The sequence below is a fragment of the Panulirus ornatus genome, chromosome 4, assembly GCF_036320965.1.
Source record: "Panulirus ornatus isolate Po-2019 chromosome 4, ASM3632096v1, whole genome shotgun sequence".
Lineage (NCBI taxonomy): Eukaryota > Metazoa > Arthropoda > Malacostraca > Decapoda > Palinuridae > Panulirus > Panulirus ornatus.
The window spans coordinates 81448241-81474011 of NC_092227.1; the positions used below are offsets into that span (position 1 = coordinate 81448241).

Here is a 25771-nt window from a genome sequence, read left to right on the forward strand (position 1 = left end):
TGACTTACCCAAAGCCTGGGGAACGGGGCAATACAGGTGTAGTAATTATTAAACAGACGAACATGTATCTCGTAACTGTAAGGATTTTACTCACCCTAGTACGAAATACTTCGTCCCCTTAATTCCCCCCAAGCATCATTTATCTGCGACCATCCCTTTCTGTTCGCCATGATGTTCCTGCACCCCAACCTTTACCTCGAGGTATCATTTAAGGCTCTCTCGTCTGGTGGCTGCTTCCTGTAGTTTGTATGTGAAAACTGGCCACACGAGGATTGACTATTATGAAACCCCCTCCTTTCCTTTCCTTTGCGCTGTGGAAGTCGCTTCCTTCTTTCGTCCTTTCCTTTTTTAGATCACCTTTTTTCTTTATCTTTGCATCACGTCTGCAAACCTGTGGTACATTGAGAAATTTCTTCGATTCTTTTCCCCCTTTTGTTCTTTATACCCATGATGACTTTGGCCAAATGTTTCGACCCCTTCATTGTGTGTGTATATATATATATATATATATATATATATATATATATATATATATATATATATATATATATATACATACGTGTGTGTGTGTTTGAAGCGGCCACGGGTAAACCATGGACAGGTGTGTCGGGCCTAGACAGGTGGCAATGATTTCAGTGCATTACACCTGACAGGAATGCGGTCTTTCGTTCGTTTGTTCCTGGCACTACGTCGCTAACGCGGGAAACGACAAGTATATGTACCGAAGTCCGCTTCTTCGAGATTACACCATGGATGAAAAGGTACCTTCTCTTTTTTTTTTTTTCTTTTTGTTCTAGCGAGACTACACCAATCGTCGACGGTTCGCGAAACAAGAGTTGAGTCTCGTCAGACAACTTGTCGCTTCAAATGAATCCATCCTGTGTCTGCTACTGAGCGTAGACCAACAATTATACTGCAAGATCCTTTTTGAGAAAAGAAGGGGTCTTTAGATAGCACCAGAACCCTTTGGCTAAGTAGGATCGAATGCGGACGGACGGCTGTACCTCCAGAGGAAAAAAACAAAAATTGTTGTTTTGGTTTCTTCATCTATCTCCGAAGGAGTATTTCTCTACCCTTATCCCTCCCCTTCCTTCCACTACCCTGTAAGAGATACGCGAGTAACACTCTTCTTTCCCTCCAATTTCTAGGGATAATAGCCTTTTTTCCTTTCCCCGTCCGAGGCTCTAGTCGCTGGCGAAACTTCGCATCGAAACTAAGCTTCAAAATATCAAAAGTTTCAAAGGAAGTTGAAAAAAGTGGGAGAGGAGAGGGAAAGATGATTTTGAGTTTTGGTCAAAGTGGAAGATCCGCCATCTAAAATTTTAAAAAATGGGGCCAGGGTATGGTTATTAGGAAAGACTTGAGGGAGTAAAAAAAAGTTCTAGAGTACCGCAGTGTAGGGAAAGAAACTGATATCGCAGCCTGCCCAACTTTGAGCTACCAACGGCCGCACAATGATCATGTGATGGAGCAGAAGCTTGCCGGGTATTTAGGGGGTCTAGTCTAGCCGGGTATTTAGGAGGCACGCAAGTAGCCAGATCTCCGAATGAGAAACTATGGTACTTTCGATAGAAAAAGGGAAGTGAATCAAAATTGAGGGGTAAGACGATAAGTTTAAGTTTCAAGGACCGACTTGGGAGGGGGGGGGGGGTTAATGATTCTGATTGCTTTGAGATTCGATTCTACAAAGCAAAAGAACTACAAGCTCCCGTGACGTGAAAGCAGTACTCCATTCTAAGACGGGTCGTCCATTTTGTCAATCGCTGGCCACCGGTCAAAAGAATTTCAAGACATTTGAACAGGAGTAATGGTTGTTCAGCACCTGTACAGTGCTCCCAGTTCAGTAAAGACAGACTTAACTATTTGCGTAATGTAGGGTTTCCCCAGACAATTTTGATGAAGCAGTTATACCGAGTATGTTAAATTGAGTGGTAGAATTAAAGGTTGGTATGCTTACTGAATGGTGGAAGAAATAGATCCAACAAGAATGAGATAGGTAAGTTGTGAGGGGGGGGGGGGTTAGAAAGCTGGATAGAAACAGTTTTAGAAGCATTATGCTTAGCCATACTATATCATATAGCCGATTGGGATACACTGTCCACGTTTATAGAGACGAAACACACATCAAGGAAGAAAGGATTGAGGTTGAGGTGGAACGCAATGTTGATTAGTCAGGGTATCTGTTGAAGAAAGATGATCGTTGATGGAGAGGAGGAAGAGTGTAGGAGACAGGACAGAACCCTGAGGGACACATTTATAGACAGGGAAAGAGGGAGAGGTTGACCCATTGGCATCTATGGAGATATACTGGGGAAAAGAATGTGAGGGAGAAAGCCAATGGAGGGGAGCTTGAAGATGTGACCCCGAATCAACATCCTGTCAGAGGCTTTTAATCATATCAAGGTTTAAAATACATAATTCTCCAAAGTCTCTCAGAGAAGAAGACCATACATTGGTGAGATACAAAACGAGATCTCCAGAGGATCTCGACTTTCAAAAGCCATACAGATGATGAGAGAGATCGTAAGATTCAACACACTTTACGGTAAAAAAATGTGAGTTCAGGAACGATTCAAAGACTTCGGCAATGGTAGAAGTCAGAGTAACAAGATGATACTTCGATGCACCCAAAAAGGTTTGTATCCTCTGAGATAGGCTGTGCTAATACATGCGTCCGAAAAAAGGAAAACTTTCCGGTGTCAATCACAAGTGCATTAATAGACGAGCAAGCACAGGCGCAAGATCAGAAGCACTCCTATTCGAAACTGATAGATGGTTTTCTTTCGGTCCATAAGCCTTGCATGTGTCTAGAGAGAGAAACTTTTTTTTTGTACCGTAAGATCGGAGGGACGTTACAGGGAGAGAAATGGGATTAGTGAGAGGAGAAGAACCAGGGGATGAGAGAAGGTAATCACTGTAGGTGGAACTAGAGAAAGAGAAAGAACTAAAACCAATTGCTTTCTAAAAAGGAGACAGTTATGTCATCGCCGGAATGGAAAAGCGAGGGAAATATAGTACGACAGTTGTCGTTTGAGATCCCTTTTGGTGTAAGGACCAGGAAGACCTGTCAACGGTAGAGGAGGGAAGGCTGTCGCATGTCTTTTAGACTTGAAGAAGACTTCGCCACACGGAGAGCATATTGCTGAATGCGAGTCGGAGGAAGGGGAGGATATCATCATGTCACGATGTGGCCAGTTCCTTACCCGAATAACCACAGGATGAGAATGGCTGAACCACAGATCAAGAGAAGAGGTAGTCTTAAAGAAGAGGGATATATTATAGATCATATGAATTACGTATATGTCTGTGTATGTATATGTATGTATACGTTGAAATGTATAGGTTTTGTGTATGTGCGTGTGTGGGCGTTCATGTATATACATTGTGTATTGTGGGTTGCTTGGGCCATTCTTTCGTCTGTTTCCTTGCGCCACCTCGCTCACGCGGGAGACAGCGACAAAGTATAATAAATGAATAAATAAATATATATAACAAATACCCATAACCGTGATTATAACATCTGCCACACACTCGGCAGAGAGGCAAAAGCATCACCAGAGGCAAGGCAGTAAATCAACCCCTCTAACCCTCTCCTTAAAGGAAAAGAAATGCAGGTTAGAACAGTCAAGGCTATTAAAGTGTCGCTATTTAGGTCAGTGCGGGGGGCAGCTAGAGGAGAAGGGACGATTAATCAAGAGACACCACCAAGAATGTGTGGTCAGGACGGACCAGCTGATGGTGTGTGTGTGTGTGTGTGAGGCTAGAGTGTGCGAGAGATGGGAGGCAGGGAGGACAGATTCCTGCGTGATGATCTGCAATACGGGTGGGAGGGCTGGTCATCCGCTACACATCATTAACAACGGAAAACGCGAGAGCTTGAATCCCCCTCCGCCCCCACAATCTGTACAGCCGGGAGTTCATGGTATATGTATATATATATATATATATATATAAATATATATATATATATATATATATATATATATACAGTAGGGTTGAGGGTCAAGTCAATTGGGAGGTAAGTTTGAGTGGAGAAAAACTGGAGGAAGTAAAGTGTTTTAGATATCTGGGAGTGGATCTGGCAGCGGATGGAACCATGGAAGCGGAAGTGAATCATAGGGTGGGGGAGGGGGCGAAAATCCTGGGAGCCTTGAAGAATGTGTGGAAGTTGAGAACATTATCTCGGAAAGCAAAAATGGGTATGTTTGAAGGAATAGTGGTTCCAACAATGTTGTATGGTTGCGAGGCGTGGGCTATGGATAGAGTTGTGCGCAGGAGGGTGGATGTGCTGGAAATGAGATGTTTGAGGACAATGTGTGGTGTGAGGTGGTTTGATCGAGTAAGTAATGTAAGGGTAAGAGAGATGTGTGGAAATAAAAAGAGCGTGGTTGAGAGAGCAGAAGAGGGTGTTTTGAAATGGTTTGGGCACATGGAGAGAATGAGTGAGGAAAGATTGACCAAGAGGTTATATGTGTCGGAGGTGGAGGGAACGAGGAGAAGTGGGAGACCAAATTGGAGGTGGAAAGATGGAGTGAAAAAGATTTTGTGTGATCGGGGCTTGAACATGCAGGAGGGTGAAAGGCGGGCAAGGAATAGAGTGAATTGGATCGATGTGGTATACCGGGGTTGACGTGCTGTCAGTGGATTGAATCAGGGCATGTGAAGCGTCTGGGGTAAACCATGGAAAGTTGTGTGGGGCCTGGATGTGGAAAGGGAGCTGTGGTTTCGGGCATTATTGCATGACAGCTAGAGACTGAGTGTGAATGAATGGGGCCTTTGTTGTCTTTTCCTAGTGCTACCTCGCACACATGAGGGGGGAGGGGGATGGTATTCCATGTGTGGCGAGGTGGCGATGAGAATGAATAAAGGCAGACAGTGTGAATTGTGTGCATGGGTATATATGTATGTGTTTGTGTGTGTATATATATGTGTACATTGAGATGTATAGGTATGTATATTTGCGTGTGTGGACGTGTATGTATATACATTGTGTATGGGGGTGGGTTGGGCCATTTCTTTCGTCTGTTTCCTTGCGCTACCTCGCAAACGCGGGAGACAGCGACAAAGCAAAAAAAAAAAAAAATATATATATATATATATATATATATATATATATATATATATATATATATATATATATATATATGTGTATATGTGTGTTACCAGGCTCCGCCTGCCTTCTCGAGGCTAAAATGTGAGCTGAGAAAATCATCTCTGGCGACCCTACAACACCCGGTAATGGACAAAAGAAAATACAGTGTTTTAAAGAATTTCTCCTGTCAAAGGAGTCCGTCCTATCCCAGCTACTGAGGGTAGCTCAGCCATGAGGCTGTAGGAGCCCCTGGGAAAAAAAAAAAAATAGTCTTGTGGTAACGCGAAAAACTCTTTTAGAAAGAGGTCTTGGGCCAGTTACATATAAATAAGTAAATGAGTAGTTGTGAGTGTGGAAGGCGTGTACACATGTATATATATGTGCCGTATTTATATATGTGTGTGTATGTGTGTGTGTGTGTGTGTGTACGATACACACACACACACACACACACACACACATATATATATATATATATATATATATATATATATATATAGATAGATAGATAGATAGATAGATATAAATATATATTTACAATAAGAACAGTAGTACTTACAAACAGAATCTTGATATCTTCATTGCTTGTCAGTTCTAATGACTCAATTGCATACTCTTAATTGTCTTTATTATCTTTTATTGCAATTGAATTCTAATTGTTCTTAAGATGTTGCGCGGTGTTTTGCAAGCTGTATTGTGTGATGTTTTGCAGCATATATATATATATATATATATATATATATATATATATATATATATATATATATATATATATATATATATATGTATGTATATATATATTTGTGTGTGTGTGTGTGTGTGTGTGTGTGTGTGTGTGTGTGTGTCATTGGTTCCAGTTACAGAATTTCTAATACAGGCCAGACAAAGAAATCAATAAAGCATAAAGAAAATGTCAAAGAATAAGGAAAATTGATATTGGAAAACTGGGAATGGGGGACTCGTCTAAGAGGTTTCAAAGAGGCTGAAGATTTACCTTTTAAATAATCATAAAGTCGTAGTTTTTGGAGAGATGCTGGCAAGTCGTTGCTAGGAAAGTTGTCTGTAAGTCGTAGTTAAGACAGGTATATCTACAAGTCGTAGTTAGGATAGATATCTGTATGTCGTAGTTAGGATAGATATCTGCAAGTCGTAGTTAGGATAGATATATGTACAAGAACGACACACCATACCCTTGACAGCAGGTCCAGTGGCCTCTCGCTTGCAGAGTCTATTCGAAGAGCAGACCATCATATCTAAGTGTCATACAGACGTGCTCATGGATTCGAAGCGTCCTGCTGAAGGTTCGAACCGTTATGCTCTGTAGTTCGAACCGACATGCTTACGGTTCGAAGCGTCGCGATAAAGGTTCTAACCGTCGTGCTTAAGGGTTCAAATCGTTCTGATTAAGGTTTCAATTGTTGCGCTTACAGGTCGATATCATGGTTCGAACTGCCGTGCTGAAGGTTCGAACCGTTGTGCTCAGGTGTCGAAAACGTCGTGCCCAAGGTTCGAAACATCGTTGTGAAGGGTCGAGCCGTCGCGATCAAGGTTCGAAATATCGCGTTCAAGGAATTTAAAGCCTTCGTACCACGGTAGACGTTCAAGCAAGCACACAGTACAGTACATTGTGTTTAAGTTCACGTAAAAAAAAGAAAAGGTGATGGAACTCCAGTATCAAAAGATATGAATCAAACATCAACTATTCCACATTATAGACTATTTCAATGACAATAAAAAATCGTATATAGATTTTTTATTTGTATAATAACTGTGATAGAATTACGATACTCCATCCAGCTGCCTCCCAGTCATTCTGTGGGATGATACAGGGAGTACACAATGCTACAGTGAGATAGCGTTGGACACTGCGAGGATATTGCTCCGCCTCCAAACCGAACCTACAGACGCAATTCGTATTTTGCAGGAACACAATCCTCACGGTACTTTTGGTAGGAGAAGTCAACACCCCTCCGTCACTGTAGAGATATTCCGATCTTTTTTTTCCATCCAATCAGCGTACAGACGGATATTCCGCTGCAGTGCATAGCGTCTTGATGATGATTATTCGCAAGACTACTTAATGAATGTGGAGACTCTGGCATGATTTTACGAAGGAATCCAATATTTTCTTTTTTTTTTTTCCTTACGTGACCCAATCCTTGTGCACGACGGTACAATACATGAACGCAACGATGTGACCTTTGGTCATGATAGCCTGGCCTTTGACCTGACCCCTCAAAAAAAGGTCACGCCTTCACACTCTCAACATTAACTCCAAGGTTTAATGTTACTGAACCACTCACAAACCAACTATAAGGGCACCACTGTTAAGAAATACAAGTGACCATAGCGTAACGCAAAGTTGAAAAGTAAATTTTGTCGTAATTCTGTCATACATTTTCCCCCCTGTAGATATATCGTTACTTCTGCGATCATACTCATAGATAACTTTATAAGTATAGATGACTTTATAAGTATAGATAAGCTTTATGTGTCATCATCTTTCGAGAGTTTAAAAAAGATTTGAAAGAGAGGGAGAGAGAGGGGCATTGGGACAGACGACGCATTTGACACATCCATTTACGAACCAGTGTAGTTGGACGCATTAATGTGTCGTCTCTGTTGACTATTCCTTATTGCTAATGTGCGAGGGACCGCGAGGATGATCTCGTTACCGAGTTACCATGCGCGTCAGAGGCGTCTTACTGTCTTATTATGAATAACAAGCAGTTCCAGAGACGGGGCTACACGGGTGTAGAACTCCCTCCCTCGTACAGCATGAATAGGTAGTTATATATATATATATATATATATATATATATATATATATATATATATATATATATATATATATATATATATATATATGTGTGTGTGTGTGTGTGTGTCGGGTTGACATGTGATCAAAATTTCCCTCCAGTGTCGTAGGTGATGAACACTAATCTCTACCTTCATCCTGCCTTTCTGCCCTTAGTCACTAGAACTATCTAATTGCTCCTCAGATATATATATATATATATATATATATATATATATATATATATATATATATATATATATATATATATATATATATTATCAGTTTTAGATAAGTGTTATTTTTGGTTCGCCCGTATACACTTGTGCTGTTCTAGTGGGACACAAATGTCTTCTTATGAACACTATCTATTACAGTATATTCGGTATAATGTTATACCATCCCGCATATCTACCTCTTGGAGGATATACACATGTAGTCAGATAATCTATCAAATCTGGGCGGCAGGTGTTGTTCCAGTGGGCGGCACCGTGTGTGCTAGTGGGCGGCACCTTGTTATACCGCTGGGTGGCACTTTGTGTGCTAGTGGGCGGCACCTTGTTATACCGCTGGGTGGCACTTTGTGAACATGTGTTTCTCTATGTTAGGCAGGGAAGCCTTGAAGCAACACACACACACACACACACACACACACACACACACAGATTCTCACTATTCAATGTTAGCTAGGAAATCACTGGCTAACGCTGAGAGAATCTATTCTTGCCGATAGAATAGATCTATTAACGAAGATCCTCATTCATGTTACTGTAGGTGTATTTGGACGGATGAATTGGATAGATTAGATGAACTGGAGAGATTGAGAGTGGACATGGAGATATCAGAAATTGATTAGAACCTCATGTGTCTTAATTCTCCCATGACCCAGGCCCCAGACGACCGCTAAAGGCTAATATAATCCTCTTTTTTCAACAATGTAATCTACCAGTTTGGTGGAGGATTTCGCCCATCTGTTCCTTAGAATGGCCCACTGCATCTCTTGTGGAGCACCTCCTCTATAACACCTCAGAGTCTTATCCGTTTATATCCACCTCCCAACAGCCTAAGCCAGGCCGATCGTCGATGGTCTACTGATACTTAAAGTTCCCTCCGTACTACTACGGTAGGTTCCAGGAATGCTGGTCTTCCTCCTACCCATTCTTCACGCTGCTGGTTCCGTAGGAGGCACTCCGGCAAGCTAGTTCCGTAGGAGGCACTCCGGCGAGCGACGCCTCGCCTAAGGGTCGAATAGCCAAGCCTTGTTTGGCGTGAGTGTGTGGCAGGAGGCACCTAGCCATTTTGTGGGGGGACGAACAGCCCCTTGTCTCGTTGTTGCCCTGTGTATGGCAAGTTGTCTGTGGGAAAAGTCTTGTCTACATTGTCTGCTCGAGGGTGGCGTCTTGTCTACATTGTCTGCTCGAGGGTGGCGTCTTGTCTACATTGTCTGCTCGAGGGTGGCGTCTTGTCTACTGTAAGTGACGCCTTTTCTATAGTTGGATGGTGGTGGTGATGGTGTGTGTGTGTGTGTGTGTGTGTGTGTGTGTTTGTGTGTAGTAAGATGCCTACCAGTGGATGGTGTCTTGTGTATTAACCAATTTTGTGGCACCTTATCTACTGGTAGATGACACCGTACCTACTTGTGCGCGTTACCTGGTCTACTGGTAATTGACACGTGTACTGGTAACACCTTTGTCTATTTTTACATGGTGCTTTGTGTAGTAAACTGCTTGAATATAATGATGGGTTTCATCTTGAGGTCTGGTAAACTGTGTCCTTTTTACTCTGATAGATCACTTATTGAGAATTGGTGGATAGAGTTTATCTGAGTGACACCTTGGGTTCTGTTGGGTGCTGAGTGATGCCTTGTATTCTCGTGGGTTCTAAGTGATACATTGTGTTGGTGGGTGCTGAATGACACCTAGTGTTCTAGTGGGTTCTGAGTGACACATTGTGTTCTGACAGGTGATGAGTGAAACCTTGTGTGTTAGAGGGTGTTGAGTGACACCTTGTTTACAGGTGGGTGCTGAGTGACACCTTGTGTACTGGTGGGAGCTGAGTGCCATGTTGTGTTTTATCATTCGAGTGACACCTTGAATACTAGTGGGTGCTGAGAGTCTATTTGTGCTCTGGTAGGTGCTGAGTGACACCTTCAGTACTCGTGGGTGCTGAGTGACGCCTTGTTTACTTGTGGATGCTGAGTGACACCTTGTCTACTGATGGGTGCTGTGTGACACCTTGTCTACTAGTGGGTGCTGAGTGGCACCTTGTCTACTAGTGGGTGCTGAGTGACTCCTTGAATTCTGGTGGTTGCTGAGTGACACATTGTTTACCGGTGGGTGCTGAATGACACCTTGTCTACAGGTGGGTTCTGAGTGACACCTTGTCTACTGATGATTACTGAGTGACACATTGTCTACTGGTGATTGCTGGTGACACCTTGTGTACTTTTGGGTACTGAGTGACACCTTGTCTACTGGTGAGTGCTGTGTAACACCTTGTCTACTAGTGGGTACTGAGTAACGCCTTAAAATCTAGTGGTTGCTGAGTGACACTTTGTTTACCGGTGGTTGCTGGGTGACACCTTGTCTCCCGGTGGATACTGAGTGACACCTTGTGTACTTGTGGGTGCTGAATGACACTTTGTGTACTGGTGGGTGCTGCATGACACCTTGTGTACTTGTGGGTGCTGAATGACACTTTGTGTACTGGTGGGTGCTGAGTGACACCTTGTGTAATGGTGGGTGCTGAGTGACACCTTGTGTACTGGTGGATGCTAAGTGACACTTTGTGTACTGGTGGATGCTGAGTGAAACCTTGCGTACTGGTGGGTGCTGAACGACACCTTGTGTACTGGTGGATGCTGAGTGACACCTTGCGTACTAGTGTATTTACTAGTGGGCGGCCACCGCGTGTTATGGCCAGTGGCCATGTGTGTGTGTGTGTGTGTGTGTGTGTGTGTGTGTGTGTGTGTGTGCAGATGGGTGGCATTATATGTGCGTGGATGGGCGGCGTTGTGTGTGTGTGTAACAGATGGGCGGCATTATATGTATACGGATGGACGCTATTACATGCCTATGTATGGATGGGACGGCATTACACATGTGTACGGGCAGACGTCACCCTGTGTTGGAGACGGTGTGGTGGTGAGCGCCACTTCGGAAATTACCCGCGGACATTGTGGTGATTGTGGTGGTGGTTTTTGGGGCGGGATTGAGGTAGCGCCCGATTTCTTATATCTAAACAGTTCCCGCTATATATATATATATATATATATATATATATATATATATATATATATATATAAAGTAAGTATAATATATATATATATATATGTATATATATATATATATATATATATATATATATATATATATATATGAGTTTGAATGGTGAGAGGCTGGAGGAAGTGAAGTGTTTTAGATATCTGGGAGTGGATCTGTCAGCGGATGGAACCATGGAAGCGGAAGTGGATCATAGGGTGGGGGAGGGGGCGAAAATTTTGGGAGCCTTGAAAAATGTGTGGAAGTCGAGAACGTTGTCCCGGAGAGCAAAGGTGGGTATGTTTGAAGGAATAGTAGTTCCAACAATGTTGTATGGTTGCGAGGCGTGGGCTATGGATAGAGTTGTGCGTAGGAGGATGGATGTGCTGGAAATGAGATGTTTGAGGACAATGTGTGGTGTGAGGTGGTTTGATCGAGTAAGTAACGTAAGGGTAAGAGAGATGTGTGGAAATAAAAAGAGCGTGGTTGAGAGAGCAGAAGAGGGTGTTTTGAAATGGTTTGGGCACATGGAGAGAATGAGTGAGGAAAGATTGACCAAGAGGATATATGTGTCGGAGGTGGAGGGAACGAGGAGAAGAGGGAGACCAAATTGGAGGTGGAAAGATGGAGTGAAAAGGATTTTGTGTGATCGGGGCCTGAACATGCAGGAGGGTGAAAGGAGGGCAAGGAATAGAGTGAATTGGAGCGATGTGGTATACAGGGGTTGACGTGCTGTCAGTGGATTGAATCAAGGCATGTGAAGCGTCTGGGGTAAACCATGGAAAGCTGTGTAGGTATGTATATTTGCGTGTGTGGACGTGTGTATGTACATGTGTATGGGGGGGGTTGGGCCATTTCTTTCGTCTGTTTCCTTGCGCTACCTCGCAAACGCGGGAGACAGCGACAAAGTATAAAAAAAAAAAAAAAAAAAAAAAAATATATATATATATATAACAATGTAAAGAATAATTGTGTAATAACGTAACTACTAAGAAATATTAATAACACTAATTGAAATAAATACTTTTAAGTTTGTGTGTGTGTCTGTGTGTGTGTGTGTGTGTGTGTGTGTGTGTTCAATTATATTATCTTTTTTTTTTCTCCTTTACCTTGTGTCATTGTTGCTAAGGTCAGTGAAGGCCTTCGGCAGCAGCAGCAGCAGCAGCAGGAGGAGCATCAGCGCCGCCAACAAGCACCAAGTCTCTCTCTCTCTCTCTCCCTCTCTCTCTCTCCTTCAGCGGCCTTCTCTCTCAGCCAAAGGGGGTTGGGGAGGAGGAGGAGGAGGAGGAGGAGAGAGAGAGGGGGAGGAGGAGGAGGAGGAGGAGGAGCAACAACAACGGACAGACGGACGAACAGAACGGACGGACGGGCCGGCCCGCTGACGCCCATGTCATAATCACATTCACTGTAACACATTCATTAAGCACACGACATCGATACGGCAGCACGCGAGCCGGAGGAGGAGGAGGAGGCCCGACCGCCCGCCTCCCGCTCGCTCGCTCGGCCCTGGGCGTAGACAGAGACTCCGTTCCGACATAAAACCCCCGTCCAAATCAAAACTGACTTCAGATCAGAAAATATATATATATATAAATATTATTTTTTTTTTATTACTATTATACCAACAGACTGCACTGATCGATTTCCTCTGGGTAACACTAGCACCATGCAACACACACTCACACACAAGCGACGGGTGCCGGAACACACAGCACCTCAGCAATACCGGGGAGGTCCCGGCCACTGGGTTACAAAAGGTCTTGCTTAAGGAAATCGCGCGCGAGAGGCCCCTGTTGATGAAGCTGTGAGTGCCGCCATGACAGTTGGGGGAGGGAGTCGGATCCTTGCTACATACCGCTACGAGAGAGTTTTATTCGTGTTTCCAGCGGAGTAATTTGACTCGGTGATGTATCCAGTATAAACGAATGAATTCAGATTACGTTATTGAATCGTTAGTATGCTCAAAGCTTATATTCACTCGGAGAAATGCCCGAAACAAAGGTAGGTGTATTTAAGGCGACCGACGAAGCCTGGCAGTCGCGGGAGTTAGGTTGAGGGGGCGTGAAGCCTGAGTGACAGCGCCGGCGGGGGAAGTGAAGTTAGTGGGGCGAGGAGGCGGGGTTTTGGGCGTAACACCTCTACTTATTTACTTGGCTTTTTATGTTCTAACGATTAGCAGACTTGAGCAAGAGGGAGGGCGGAAGGGAGGGAGGGAGGGTAAGGGTGGAAGAAGGTGGGTGGGATATGAAGGGGGGAGGGGGGTAAGGGAGGAGTTATACCACTCCCCCCCTCCCTCACACACACACCCTCTCCCCCTTTTTTTTTTAATCCGTCCGGCTAATTCAATTTTGCTGTGTCTTGCTAACATCGTCACACACACACACACTCGCACATACACACACGTTTTGCTTCATCATTTACTGCACTGACTGACCACAGACTGGCCTCCCCAACGCCTCTCTGATTTGGCGTTTTTTTGTCATCTGGTCAGTTGTCTGTAAACGCCCGCTTAAACGCCATGATTCAGCTGAGTTCATTACGACGTTATATCCATGTGATGGCTCCAAATGGGTTGTTATCTCCCCCCCCTAAAAGAAAAAGAAAGGTTCAAAATTATACTAAGAAGTTGTTTTCATTTCGTCTCTGATCTGAGGTTTCTTAATGTAAATTCGAGGAGATGCGAAGGCATTCAGCAGCTTCAAATTTCATAGCCGACATGCCAGAGAACAGACCAAATTCATTTGTATAAACTAATTACATCATTTACTTCCCTTGTGATTAATGTACTACGTTAATAATTCATTTACTATCCTCGTATATTGATCAAAGTTCATAAGAATCGTCAGAGTTCTCCACAGGGCAGACGAGACCCTCCAGGGTAACGCTAGGTATCACATGATTCTCTCCGAACTCTTGTCGTCAACTCCGTCAGGAGGCGAGAGGACGAGGGAGGTGGAGCCATTGCATCGAAGTGAGGACCTCGTGCTAACGCCGCCCGAGTATTAATATATTTAGGGAGTGAACAATGTCCTCCTCCTCCCTGTATAATTACTCGCCTTCTGCTGCCGGGGGTGAAGGAGCGAGACCTGACGGTGGTGGACATGGAGGGGAGGAGGTGGTCGGTCGGGCGGGCGGGCGGGCGGGTGGCGCGGTGCGGTCGTCCCAACCCTGAGAGGAGGAGGGTTGTGCTCCCGGCCGATGCATCCACTTCCCCCCACGCGCGGTAAAACTGTCTTGCGGTCACCAGCTTAATCTTGTGGTTGGCTCCGCCCATGGGCGTCACCCTGGACCTCCACCAATCAGCGGCTGAGACTGACGAGGCAATCTCCTCTTGTTATGGGGGGTTGACACAATCATAATGGGCCGCGCCCACAATGTTTCGTCCGTTCCATTTCCCTTTGGGCGGATCCGGCCGGTGGAGCGATCAAATAAGGAGATACACGCCATAGAAATAATAACACATAACATACATCTATATCATATAATTATAGTTATCTCCTAATTTAATCGTTTCAGGAGAATAACGCTCGATCATAGACTCAACGAGATCTGTAAATAAAAAAAAAGGGGAGAGATGTATCTTGAACGAAACCCAGCGACCCCAGCCTTCAATAATATTCTCTGGCTGCACACAATGAGCAAATAATATTTCAAAGGCGCGAGGGAGTACGCCCTGCCTATCTGGTAGCATCTGTACCTCTCCTGACGACGCCGAGATTACGAGGGACCACATCATCTTTTTAACATTTTAACATGGGCCTCCTTCCCTTCATATATTATCGCAAACACTACCCGGATTTATGGGCAATTGCATACATATTACTTCATCAGTGACTCGCCCTTGTAGGGTCTGTGATGGATGGCTGGTGGCGGAGAGATGATAGAGCTGTGAGGGTGGTTGAGGGGAGGGGAGGGAAGGGGGGAGAGTTGCTGTGGTTTAAGGGGTGTGGGGGGGTGTGAGATGTGAAAAGGATGGGGTGGGTGGGTTGTGATGGGGGAGGGGGGGGTTTTGTTGGGGAAGGGGGAGAGAGAGAGGGGGGGGTGTGGTGGAGGTGTGGTCGGTTAAGTTGAACAGACAGACAGACATACACGCCCTGATAGAGCTGTGAGGCGGGTGGTCTGATGGTTGAAGTGGGGGGTGAGAGAGGGGTTTGTGGAGGAAGGATGGGGGTTGGTGTGGTGGTAGTGGTAGCTGGAGCAGTTAGTGATGTAGAGAGGGTGTGGGGTTGAAGTAGTGGTGGTGGTAGTGAGGAGGAGAAGAGGAGGGTGGTTGCAGTGGTGGTGAGGGGAGATGTGGAAGAAAATGGGGGTAGGATGGCATATGTGAGAAAGGGATGTAACGGGAAGGGAGGAAAATAGGGAATTCATAGAGGGAATGAAAGATTGAAATGAGTACAAGAACGTAAAATAGGGTGGGAGGAATATCAAGGAATATAATAAGATGGAGAAGAGAATATTATGGAATAGAATAAGGTGGAGAAGGGAATATCAAAGAATAGAATAGGGTGGAGAAGGGAATGTCAAGGAATGAAATAGGGAGAAGGAAATATCAAGGATTAAAATAGGGTGGAGAAGTGAATATCAAGGATTGAAATAGTTTGGAAAAGGTAATATCAAGGAATAGAATAGGGTCGAAAAGGGAATATCAAGGAATAAAATAGGGTGGAGAAGGGAATATCAAGGAATAGAATTGGATGAAGAAGGGAATATCAAGGAATAAAACAGGGTGGAGAAGGGAATATCAAGGAATAGAATAGGATGGAGAAGGAAATATCAAGGAATAGAATAGGGTGGAGAAGGAAATATCAAGGAATGAAATAGGATGGAGAAGGTAATATCAAGGAATGAAATAGGATGGAGAAGGTAATATCAGGGAATGAAATAGGGTGGAGAAGGGAATATCAAATAGGGATATGGAGACGAAAAATTAATAGATTACGGAAGAGCAGAAGAATGTAGAAGATACACTGGCTGAATGTAGTGGTAAACATAACATGATTAGAATGAAAATTAGATTTTGAACGAAGGGGGACTATTTGATAGCAGTGGTGACCATGGGGCTGTAAGGGGGCGTAAGGGAGGGGGGAATAGATGCAGGAGGTGAGAGGGGGAGGAGTTGAGGGAGGGGGAGCTGAGAGGCCAAGACCAGAGAGGATGTGTTTGGACCTATAGCACCACCAACCACCCATGAAACTCAGCCCCCCATGAAACTCGCCTTCCCCCAGACCCCGACCTTGTTATCAAATCCCCCCACCGAGGCTTGTAGAGGGGGAGAGAGGGGGAAAGAGAGGGGACGACGACGCACCGAAAGGCCTGGGGGTGGGGGGGAGAGAGTGAGGGGACGACGCTACCGCACCGAGTCTGGGTGTGGGGTGGGGAGAGGGACGCCTCTCCCCTCGTTTCGGGTGCGGGTTAACTGCTTGACTGTCGTCTGTCTCTAGGGTTATTAATCTGGGGGTGGGGAGGGGCGGGGGATGTGGATCTTTGTCTGGGGTTATGACATAGAGCCCCCTGGCCCTTTGTCTGGGGTCAGTGGATCATTATTTCCACTCCTCGACATCTGTCTGGGGGTCGTTGGGTTGATATTTCAACTCCCGAACTTTTGTCTGGGGTTGCTGGGTCATTATTTTGACTCCTGGACATTTGTCTGGGGTTCTCATTGGACTCCGGTCATTTCTCTGGGGTCATTGATTTAACTCTGGACATTTGTATGGGTCATTACTAGGCTCTGGACATTTGTTTAAGTCATTATTGGACTTTTGGACATTTTTCTGGGGTCATTACCGGAGTCTGGACATTGTCTGAGGTCATTACTGGACTCTGGTCAATGTCTGGGGTCATTACCGGAGTCTGGACATTGTCTGGGGTCATTACTGGACTCTGGACATCGTCTGGAGTCATTACTGGACTCTGGACATTGTCTGGGGTCATTACTGGAGTCTGGTCAATGTCTGGGGTCATTACCGGAGTCTGGACATTGTCTGGGGTCATTATTGGAGTCTAGTCATTGTCTGGGGTCATTACTGGATTCTGATCATTGTCTGGGGGTCATTACTAGACTCTGAACATTTATCTGGGGTCATTACTGGACTCTGGAAATTGTCTGGGGTCATAACTGGACTCTGGAAATTGTTTGGGGTCATCACTAGAGTCTGGTCATTGTCTAGGGTCATTGTTGGAGTCTGGACATTGTCTGGGGTCATTACTGAACTCTGGATATTTTTCTGGGGTCATTATTGGAGTCTGGACATTGTTTGAGGTCATTACTGGAGTCTGGTCATTATCTGGGGTCATTATTGGGGTCTGGTCATTGACCAGGGTCATTATTGGAGTCTGGTAATTGTCTGGGGTCATTACTAGAGTCTTGTCATTGTCTGGGGACATCATTGGAGTCTGGAAATTGTCTGGGGTCATTACTGAACTCTGGATATTTTTCTAGGGTCATTATTGGAGTCTGGACATTGTCTGAGGTCATTACTGGAGTCTGGTCATTATCTGGGGTCATTACTGGAGTCTGGTCATTATCTGGGGTCATTATTGGGGTCTAGGCATTGTCTGGTGTCAATACTGAACTCTAATCTTTGTCTGGGTAATTTTGTGACATTTCTCTGGGGGTTGTCATTCGACTCTCGAAAATCTATCTGGGGGTTATCGTTACATTTTGCATTTCTAAGCTTCTTACTTGACTTGTTTGAACTTTGAAGTTATAACTTGCGTCAAGTTATTACCTGATACTTGTATCTCCGTGTGAAGTTATTACATAGTATCTTTTTTATCTCCGTGTGGAGTTATTACATAGTATCTTTCTGTGGAGTTATAACCAAGTATCTTTATCTCTGTGTGGAGTGATTACATAGTATCTTTCTCTCTCTGTGGAGTTATTACATAGTATCTTTACCTCTCTGTGTGGAGTTATTACAAAGGATCTTTATCTCTCTGTGGAGTTATTACGTAGTATCTCTGTGTGGAGTGATTACATAGTATCTTTACTCTCTGTGTGGAGTTATTACTAAGTATCTTTACCTCTCCGTGGAGTGATTACATAGTATCTTTATCTCTGTGTGGAGTTATTACTAAGTATCTTTACCTCTCTGTGGAGTTATTACTAAGCATCTTTATCTCTGTGTGGAGTGATTACATAGTATCTTTATCTCTGTGTGGAGTTATTACTAAGTATCTTTACCTCTGTGTGGTGATTAATAGTATCTTTATTTCTGTGTGGAGTTATTACTAAGTATCTTTACCTCTGTGGAGTTATTACTTAGTATCTGTATCTCTTGGAGATAGAGTCTTTATCTCTGTATGTGTCAAGTTATAACTTTAGCGTTTGTATCTCCCTATGAAGATCTCGCCTCGAATACCTTATCTGAGTTGTGAGGTCGTCGTCTCGATCTCTCATGGCTGGTGGGGTGGGGTGGGGAGGTGTTTTTGAATTTGAATATCTTCTGAATATAGCAATTTGATTTTGAAGGATTACCATCTTTCGCGTTTATCTTAGATAACTGAATTGTCATTATCTTTAGACTTTGTTATTCAGTTTGAGGTTAATAATTACTTAAGTCTCCCCTTATGTTGATCTATTTTTTTTGGAGGGGAAGGCTCTTTGTTGAATGGAATTACATAGTTTGTGAATTACTTTAAGTTTCGTATGATCACTTAATTACATTATGGTTTGGATAACTACTTGCACTTTTTTTTGGAAATTATATTTTTGGATTATTTTTTTTACGTATTTTCCTCTCTTTATGGGCGGTAGGAGAATTATATTTATGGGTTTTATGATAATGTGTTATACTTTGGATAATCACCTTATAGTTTTCGGTAATTATCTTTGGATGATATTATATGTATTTTGATTTCCTTGTGGGCAGTTGGAAAATTACTTTTATAGATTATATGATTATTCAGTGCATCATCATAGTTTGGATAATTAATTTAATTATCGGGAGAATTACTTTTATTAATCTTATATCTAACATATCCTAGTTTGGTCTTTGCACTGTAAATGACACGAGTCTTTGCACTGTAAATGACACGAGTCTTTGCACTGTAAATGACACGAGTCTTTGCACTGTAAATGACACGAGTCTTTGCACTGTAAATGACACGAGTCTTTGCACTGTAAATGACACGAGTCTTTGCACTGTAAATGACACGAGTCTTTGCACTGTAAATGACACGAGTCTTTGCACTGTAAATGACACGAGTCTTTGCACTGTAAATGACACGAGTCTTTGCACTGTAAATGACACGAGTCTTTGCACTGTAAATGACACGAGTCTTTGCACTGTAAATGACACGAGTCTTTGCACTGTAAATGACACGAGTCTTTGCACTGTAAATGACACGAGTCTTTGCACTGTAAATGACACGAGTCTTTGCACTGTAAATGACACGAGTCTTTGCACTGTAAATGACACGAGTCTTTGCACTGTAAATGACACGAGTCTTTGCACTGTAAATGACACGAGTCTTTGCACTGTAAATGACACGAGTCTTTGCACTGTAAATGACACGAGTCTTTGCACTGTAAATGACACGAGTCTTTGCACTGTAAATGACACGAGTCTTTGCACTGTAAATGACACGAGTCTTTGCACTGTAAATGACACGAGTCTTTGCACTGTAAATGACACGAGTCTTTGCACTGTAAATGACACGAGTCTTTGCACTGTAAATGACACGAGTCTTTGCACTGTAAATGACACGAGTCTTTGCACTGTAAATGACACGAGTCTTTGCACTGTAAATGACACGAGTCTTTGCACTGTAAATGACACGAGTCTTTGCACTGTAAATGACACGAGTCTTTGCACTGTAAATGACACGAGTCTTTGCACTGTAAATGACACGAGTCTTTGCACTGTAAATGACACGAGTCTTTGCACTGTAAATGACACGAGTCTTTGCACTGTAAATGACACGAGTCTTTGCACTGTAAATGACACGAGTCTTTGCACTGTAAATGACACGAGTCTTTGCACTGTAAATGACACGAGTCTTTGCACTGTAAATGACACGAGTCTTTGCACTGTAAATGACACGAGTCTTTGCACTGTAAATGACACGAGTCTTTGCACTGTAAATGACACGAGTCTTTGCACTGTAAATGACACGAGTCTTTGCACTGTAAATGACACGAGTCTTTGCACTGTAAATGACACGAGTCTTTGCACTGTAAATGACACGAGTCTTTGCACTGTAAATGACACGAGTCTTTGCACTGTAAATGACACGAGTCTTTGCACTGTAAATGACACGAGTCTTTGCACTGTAAATGACACGAGTCTTTGCACTGTAAATGACACGAGTCTTTGCACTGTAAATGACACGAGTCTTTGCACTGTAAATGACACGAGTCTTTGCACTGTAAATGACACGAGTCTTTGCACTGTAAATGACACGAGTCTTTGCACTGTAAATGACACGAGTCTTTGCACTGTAAATGACACGAGTCTTTGCACTGTAAATGACACGAGTCTTTGCACTGTAAATGACACGAGTCTTTGCACTGTAAATGACACGAGTCTTTGCACTGTAAATGACACGAGTCTTTGCACTGTAAATGACACGAGTCTTTGCACTGTAAATGACACGAGTCTTTGCACTGTAAATGACACGAGTCTTTGCACTGTAAATGACACGAGTCTTTGCACTGTAAATGACACGAGTCTTTGCACTGTAAATGACACGAGTCTTTGCACTGTAAATGACACGAGTCTTTGCACTGTAAATGACACGAGTCTTTGCACTGTAAATGACACGAGTCTTTGCACTGTAAATGACACGAGTCTTTGCACTGTAAATGACACGAGTCTTTGCACTGTAAATGACACGAGTCTTTGCACTGTAAATGACACGAGTCTTTGCACTGTAAATGACACGAGTCTTTGCACTGTAAATGACACGAGTCTTTGCACTGTAAATGACACGAGTCTTTGCACTGTAAATGACACGAGTCTTTGCACTGTAAATGACACGAGTCTTTGCACTGTAAATGACACGAGTCTTTGCACTGTAAATGACACGAGTCTTTGCACTGTAAATGACACGAGTCTTTGCACTGTAAATGACACGAGTCTTTGCACTGTAAATGACACGAGTCTTTGCACTGTAAATGACACGAGTCTTTGCACTGTAAATGACACGAGTCTTTGCACTGTAAATGACACGAGTCTTTGCACTGTAAATGACACGAGTCTTTGCACTGTAAATGACACGAGTCTTTGCACTGTAAATGACACGAGTCTTTGCACTGTAAATGACACGAGTCTTTGCACTGTAAATGACACGAGTCTTTGCACTGTAAATGACACGAGTCTTTGCACTGTAAATGACACGAGTCTTTGCACTGTAAATGACACGAGTCTTTGCACTGTAAATGACACGAGTCTTTGCACTGTAAATGACACGAGTCTTTGCACTGTAAATGACACGAGTCTTTGCACTGTAAATGACACGAGTCTTTGCACTGTAAATGACACGAGTCTTTGCACTGTAAATGACACGAGTCTTTGCACTGTAAATGACACGAGTCTTTGCACTGTAAATGACACGAGTCTTTGCACTGTAAATGACACGAGTCTTTGCACTGTAAATGACACGAGTCTTTGCACTGTAAATGACACGAGTCTTTGCACTGTAAATGACACGAGTCTTTGCACTGTAAATGACACGAGTCTTTGCACTGTAAATGACACGAGTCTTTGCACTGTAAATGACACGAGTCTTTGCACTGTAAATGACACGAGTCTTTGCACTGTAAATGACACGAGTCTTTGCACTGTAAATGACACGAGTCTTTGCACTGTAAATGACACGAGTCTTTGCACTGTAAATGACACGAGTCTTTGCACTGTAAATGACACGAGTCTTTGCACTGTAAATGACACGAGTCTTTGCACTGTAAATGACACGAGTCTTTGCACTGTAAATGACACGAGTCTTTGCACTGTAAATGACACGAGTCTTTGCACTGTAAATGACACGAGTCTTTGCACTGTAAATGACACGAGTCTTTGCACTGTAAATGACACGAGTCTTTGCACTGTAAATGACACGAGTCTTTGCACTGTAAATGACACGAGTCTTTGCACTGTAAATGACACGAGTCTTTGCACTGTAAATGACACGAGTCTTTGCACTGTAAATGACACGAGTCTTTGCACTGTAAATGACACGAGTCTTTGCACTGTAAATGACACGAGTCTTTGCACTGTAAATGACACGAGTCTTTGCACTGTAAATGACACGAGTCTTTGGCCGCTTAGATTAATTATTCCACACTATACACACTAACAAAGAAACATTTGGTTTGAGCCTAGCCTAATAACAGAGACTTTCAAATATGTTTTTAGACTAACAATTTACTCCTTTTTTTTCTAACTAAGAAGCAGACATTTTGAAGACCATCTAGACTGACAGAGATTTTTTTAAAGACTTTTCTTAGACTAACGAGCACAGGCTGTCTGACTATTTCTTGACTAACAAAACGAGAATTTTAAGATTCTTTGTAGACTAACAACCAGATTCTTTTTTTTTGGGGGGAGGGAGCCTTCTAAGACTGACAAAGAGTTTGTTGGACTTTTTTTAGACAACGAAACAGAGACTTTAAGACTTCTTAAAACTAACAGCCTTTGGATTTTAGGACTGTGAAGATGTCGAAAGCGAAAGAAAAAACAATCCAAAATGGTAACAAAATGGAAGAGGAGGAAGAGGGGTGAAGGAGGAGGTGGTGGAGGTGGAGGAAGAGGAAATGGAGAAATTACAGAAGGAGGAGTTGGAGAAGTAGTTGGAGAAGGAGGACAACGAGGAAGGAGGAGGAGGAGGAGGTTGGAAGTGTAGGGTTGCGAGTTGAAGGAAAACGAGGAGGAGGAGGAGGAGTTGGAGTAGTTGGCGCTGGAGGAGGAAGAATTGTAGGGGGCGGCAGACGAGGAATTGGAGTGGGTGAGATGGGATAAGTGTGTGGGTGTGTGTGCCTTTAAGCAGCCCTCGAGTCCCGGAGATAACACACTGACACGCTGGTAATGGAGGGAGAGGAGTGAGGGAGAGGAGGAGGAGGGGCAGAGCCAGGCGAAGAGAGCTGGAGAGAGAGAGAGAGAGAGAGAGAGAGAGAGAGAGAGAGAGAGAGAGAGAGAGAGAGAGAGAGAGTATTAGTAAGAGAGAGAGAGGGAGGGAGAACCGAAACACCCCCGTCTCCAGAACCCACAACCAGAGTCGAGTTACACCAACATTTCAATCGGACGAAGGTCATGCTTGTGTCACAAAAGCCTCCAACCCACAGATGAGGGAGGGATTGTAGGGGAAGGGAAAAAAAAAATGTATATATTGTAGTTACTGATAACGTGTGGGGACTGACTCGCGCCATGATGGATGGGGCAACCGCAGCAGCGGCGGCGGCTGCGGCCGGCGGAGGCACAGAGAAGGGAAGAGAGAGAGGCGCGGCTTGACAGCGCAACATTAAAGGATTTTCTTAAGTGACCTTAAAAAGATTGATACCAATAAGGATGACACTAAAAAATAAACACTAGTCCATAAACATGAGTAACTACCAGATTATATATATATATATATATATATATATATATATATATATATATATATATATATATATATATATATATATATAAGCTGATGAGAGACAGATAAAAAGACAGAGACTGACACACACCCATACACACACACACACACATATCCGTCCCCACCACACACACACACACACACACACACACACACACACACACACACACACACGAAATGGAGCTCATGTGTGTGTGTGTGTGTGTGTGTGTGTGTGTGTGTGTGGTGGGGACGGTATAAGTGTGTGTGTGTGTGTGTGTGTGTGTGTGGTGGGGACGGTATAAGTGTGTGTGTGTGTGTGTGTGTGTGTGTGTTAGTGGGGGGTTGCCCCATGTCTGTGTGTGGCCAGCCACCGTGGACAAGAGAGGAGTCATGACCACACACACTCACACGACCCCCCCCCCCTCCCAAGATGGATGACACCTCCCCCCCTCCCCTCTCCCCTGTAATAAAGACGCGTTTGAAAAAGGAAAAAAAATGTATATATGGACACGAGTGATGTGACGTGTGTATGTGTGTGTGTGTGTGTGTGTGTGTGTGTGTGTGTGTGTGGGGTGCCATCAGCCATCAGAGCTCCCTCTTCCTGTCTTCTCCCCGAGTTCTTAACGCCCCACCACTGTTTCTCCCCAACTCCCCACCTTTACCGGCCCCTCCGCATCCTCCCCTCGCCACCCCATCTATCGGCTTTCGGTAAAGCAAGATTACCAGAAGCTGTTGGCCGTAATCACTACCCTACCAGATACCGTTTTCTTTCAGTATCAACGACGTCAGGATATATATATATATATATATATATATATATATATATATAGGTTTACCAAATGGCGTCCTAGCTTCGTCTCTTCGATGTATATCAACTGACTGTTACATTTCTCTGTTTTGTCTCCCCTGATGATGTGATTATTACACGAAAGTGCACTTGGGAACTTTTCGTGTTTCATTTTCCACGTGGACTCATAGGAATATATATATATATATATATATATATATATATATATATATATATATATATATATATATATATATATATATATATATTCTCTTTATGGTACTGCAACGGTAAGGGATGAGCGGGGAGGAGGGGGGCGTGTGTGTTGGTTAGAAGGGGGCGGGTGGTGGTGTTTGGAGAGGGGGTTGGGGGAAAGGGGGTAGAGGGGGGGATAGTAGAGACACTTGAGTCATGTATAGAAAACGGGGGAGGGGAGAGGGGGTGAGTTTAGGTAGGGCGGGACAGAAGACGAGGGGTCGGGGCACAAGAGGCGCGGTGATAGTCGAGGGTTTGTGGCTTTTCCCTCCTTTGTTGGAGGGATATGAACGAGTGGAGGGGTGGAGGAGGGAGGGAGGAGGAGGGGAAGGAATAGGGAGGGGGGGTGGGTGACACTGAATGGGGGCGGTGAGCCGGGGTGGTGGTCCATACCCAACCCATCCCATCTCACCCCCTCCCCACGCCCTCCCCCCCCCCCCCCACGTACCGAGGGCTGGACAGGGGAGAATATTGATGGTATACGACGACGAGACGTCGACCCATCCCCATCCCCTCCCCTTTCCCCTCCCCTCCCCCTTCCCCTCCCTCTCCCCTTAAACCGTTGTGTCGTCGTTGGGGGGAGGGGGGGAAGAGGGAGGGTGAGGGGGGAGGGGGAGGAGGAGGAGGCAAGTCGTTGGAGGCGGAGGCCCTTTAGCAGAGACGTTTACTCTGACCTCATTATGCCAACGATTGCCTCCTCCTCCCTCCTCCCTTTCCCCCCCTCCTCCTACCGTAACACACCGTCCTCCTCCACTCCTCCTCTCCCTAGGATGAGACGACCTGGGGTGGGAGCGAAGGGGGGGAAGAAAGAGGAGGAGGAGGAGGAGGAGGAGACGGAGGCTTCCGTATAACCGATATGACTCGAGGCTTCATTATAACCGATACGACTCGAGGCTTCACTAAGTCTCGACTTGAGGTTTTCTCGAGGATATATACTGGGGGGAGGGGGGGAGGGGAATACTCGCCAGAGAGAGAGAGAGAGAGAGAGAGAGAGAGAGAGAGAGAGAGAGAGAGAGAGA

General features: G+C 44.2%; 1 protein-coding gene and 1 long non-coding RNA gene across 2 annotated transcripts in view; one reads left to right on the forward strand and one right to left on the reverse strand.

The window, feature by feature from the left end:
* The window catches only part of LOC139745855 (uncharacterized), a 486509-nt gene extending 473583 nt beyond the window's left edge, over positions 1 to 12926 (reverse strand). The window contains 1 exon segment of the mRNA XM_071656482.1: positions 12833 to 12926. The gene's annotated coding sequence lies outside the window, so the exon portion shown is untranslated.
* The window catches only part of LOC139745859 (uncharacterized), a 221208-nt gene that overhangs the window by 175218 nt on the left and 20219 nt on the right, over positions 1 to 25771 (forward strand). The gene's annotated exons all lie outside the window — the stretch shown is intronic.